Genomic DNA, 4,170 nt, shown 5'->3' on the forward strand with positions numbered 1-4,170 from the left:
TGAAAACATATGCCCTTACGAAAACCTCTGTATGAATATTCATGGTAGCATTTTTCATAATAGCCAAAAGTGTAAACAATCCGAAGGTTCATCAATGGATGAATTGAGAAACAACATATGATATGCCTATACAGTGAAATATTGTTCAACCATACAAAGGAAGTATAGTACTAATACATGCTACAACATGGATGAACCTTGAAAACATGATGCTAAGTGAAAGAAGTAAGACACAAAAATCCACATATTGTATGACACCATTTATATTAAACGTCCAGAATAGGCAAATCCATAGTGACTAAAAGTAGATTAGTGGTTGCCAGGGAGGGAGAGGAGGGATGGCAGTAACTGCTAATGGTTACTGGGTTTCTCTTAGGGAGTGATAAAATGTTCTGGAATCAGTGGCAATAATTGCACATATCTGCGAATATACTAAAAACCACTGACTTGTACACTTTAAAGGGTAAATTTTATGTTACGTGAGATCTACATCAATAAAAAGCAGCTCAAAAGAAATGAAATGTTTTGACTCAGCGCAGTGGCTCATGCCTATATTTCCAGCACCTTGGGAGGGTAAGGCGGGCGGATCACTTAAGGTCAGGAGTTCAAGACCTGCCTGGCCAACACGATGAAACTTCGTGTCAGCTAAAAATACAAAAAAATTAGCCAGGCATGATGGCACACACCTGTAATCCCAGCTACTGGGGAGGCTGAGGCCTGAGAATTGCATGAACCCAGGAGGTGGAGGCTGTAGTGAGCTAAGATCGTACCACTGCACTCAAGCCTGGGTGACAGCAAGACTCCATCTCAAAAAAGAAAAAAAAAAATGAAAATGTTTAATAAATGTATACTCACTTAAAAACTTGTATCGCCGGCCAGGTGCGGTGGCTAAAGCCTGTAATCCCAGCACTTTGGGAGGCCGAGACGGGTGGATCACGAGGTCAGGAGATCGAGACCATCCTGGCTAACACGGTGAAACCCCGTCTCTACTAAAAAATACAAAAAACTAGCCGGGTGAGTTGGCGGGCGCCTGTAATCCCAGCTACTCGGGAGGCTGAGGCAGGAGAATGGCGTAAACCCGGGAGGCGGGGCTTGCAGTGAGCTGAGATCCAGCCACTGCACTCCAGCCCGGGGCAACAGAGCAAGACTACGTCTCAAAAAAACACAAAAAAACAAAAAAAACAAAAAAAAAAAACCTGTGTCACCTTGTATATAAATTAAATTTTCACTAAAAATGAAAATTTTGCTTTTTTTTTTTTTTTTTGAGACAGGGTCTCACTCTGACATTGTCTAGAAATCAGTGAGGCAGTCATGGCTCACTGCAGCCTTGACCTCCAGGGCTCAAGCGATCCTTCTGTGTCAGCCTCCTGAGTAGCTGCGATTACAGGTGCATACCACCAAGTCTGGCTAATTTTTTAATTTTTTGTAGAGACAGCATTTCACCATGTTGCCCAGGCTGGTCTCAAACTCCAGGCCTCAAGCTATCCACCCACCTAGGATCCAAAGTGCTGGGATTAAAGATGTGAGCACAGAGCCTAGCTAAATTTTGCTAGTTGACACATTTTTCTACTTCATGAAAGAATTATACTCACAAATATAGTATGTTTGATTTATTCCTAAGAGGAGAGGTCCTATGAAGTACTAAAAGCTTCTCAGTTTAAATGTTTGTGTGTTCTTTTTTTTTTTTTTTTTTTTGAGACAGAGTCTTGCTCTGTCACCCAGGCTGGAGTGCAGTGGCATGATCTCAGCTCACTGCAACCTCCGCCTCCCAGTTTCAAGCAATTCTCATGCCTCAGCCTCCCAAGTAGCTGGGATTACAGGAGCATGACACCACGCCCATCTAATTTTTGTATTTTTAGTAGCGGCAAGGTTTGACCATTTTGGCCAGGCTGGTCTCGAACTCCTGACCTCAAGTGATCCGCCCACTTCGGCCTCCCAAAGTGCTGGGATTACAGGCATGGGCCACCACACCTGGCCAAATGTTTGTGTGTTCTCACATTAAAAACCATACATACAGCTGGCCGGGCATGGTGGTTTATGTCTGTAATCCCAACACTTTGGGAGGCCGAGGCAGGCAGATCACGAGGTCAGAGGATCAAGACCATCCTAGCTAACACGGTGAAACCCCATCTCTACTAAAAAATATATATATAAAAAATTAGCCAGGCATGGTGGCAGCCGCCTGTAGTCCCAGCTACTCGGGAGGCCGAGGCAGGAGAATGGGGTGAATCCGGCAGGCAGAGCTTGCAGTGAGCCAAGATCATGCCACTGCACTCCAGCCTGGGCGACAGAGAGAGACTCCGTCTCAAAAACAAACAAACAAAAAAACTCACAAAAAACAAAGAAACATACATATGACTGGGTACAGTGGCTCATACCTATAATCCCAACACTTTGGGAGGCCAAGGCTGGCAGATCACAATGTCAGGGGATAGAGACCATCCTGGCCAACGTGGTGAAACCCCATCTCTACTAAAAATACAAAAATTAGCTAGGCATGTTGGCATGCACCTGTGGTCCTAGCTACTTGGGAGGCTGAAGCAGGAGAATTGCTTGAACCTGGGAGCAGAGATCGCGCCACTGCACTCTAGCCTGGTGACAGAGCGAGACTCTGTCTCAAAACAAAACAAAAAACCATACATACAGTAAAGACAGTCTGACAGCTGGAGCAATCGGCAGAACTGTCTACTTCCCCAGTATAAACAAAATGGATGAGCAGCTCCTGAGAGGGAGATTAGCATGCAGGAGGTTTTTGGGGAGGACTCTTGGGGTCAACACCATGGAAAGGATGGGAAGGAAGCTGGTCTGGGCAGGGGGAGAAGCTGGGCTACGATGCAGTCTCAAGGGAGACCCTCCAGGAAACCCTGAGACTGGATGGCCCTTCAGCATTATCCTGAGTTAGGACACACGGCTGGGCCTTTTATAACTGTCTGGATTAGTTACTGGATGCCCTGAGGAAGGGAGTGGAGGTGACCTCAGGAGAAATGGCTTCCTTCAGTGAAGTAGATATTAAAGGAGATGACAGCCAAGGACAGCAGGGCTTCCTGCTGCTGCTATGCCTAGCGGCTGGGGAGATTAGTTCTTTATTCCTGAAAGGATGTGGAATAATGCATCACTAAAATGCTTAGGAAGAAAACTAGCACTTACCAAAACCTACTACGCACCAAACATTTTCATATACATTATTTCATTTAGTTTCAAATCCAGAAGTTATTTGACCCCAAGGCCACATGGCTAGTGATGGAAGCAGAATAAGAGACCATCTCTGTCTCCAAAACTCTTTTCTTCACATCACACTGGCCAAGTGACTATCTGAAACTTGGAAATTTTTTATTGATTCCTGTCTTAAAATTGACATCTTCTGGCTGGGCGTGGTGGCTCACACCTGTAATCCCAGCACTTTGGGAGGCCAAGGCGGGCAGATTATGAGATCAAATGATCAAGACCATCCTGGTCAACATGGTGAAACCCCGTCTCTACCAAAAATACAAAAATTAGCTGGGCATGGTGGCACGCGCCTGTAGTCCCAGCTAATCGCTTGAACCTGGGAGGCAGAGGTTGCAGTGAGCTGAGATGGCACCACTGCACTCCGGCCTGGCAACAGAGCAAGACTCTGTCTCCAAAAAAAAAAAATTGACATCTTCTGAATATCTACTATACGCCAGATGCTGGAGAATTAAGGGGAAAAAAACTGAAATATCTCACACACACACACACACACACACACACTCTATACATTATACATAATAGATATAAATAAATAAATATGTATACATCAATATACATATAGTTGTCCCTGCATATCCTCAAGGGATTAGTTCAGGACTACTCTTCAATATCAACATCCACAGATGCTCAAGTCCCTTATATAAAATGGTGTAGTATTTGCATATAACCCATACACATCCTTCCATATGTGTATCTATTAAATCATCTCTAGATTACTTACAATACCTAATACAATGTAAATGTTATATAAATAGTTGTTATACTGTATTGTTAAAAGAATAACAAGGAAAAAAGTCTGTACGTGTTCAATACTGATGCAACCATCCATTAAAAAAATATTTTCTAGGCTGGGCATGGTGACTTATGCCTGTAATCCCATCACTTTGGGAGGCTGAGGCGGGCGGATTACAAGGTCAGGAGATCAAGACCATCCTGGCTAAC

This window comes from Mandrillus leucophaeus, unplaced genomic scaffold (assembly GCF_000951045.1).
Source record: "Mandrillus leucophaeus isolate KB7577 unplaced genomic scaffold, Mleu.le_1.0 Scaffold5, whole genome shotgun sequence".
NCBI lineage: Eukaryota > Metazoa > Chordata > Mammalia > Primates > Cercopithecidae > Mandrillus > Mandrillus leucophaeus.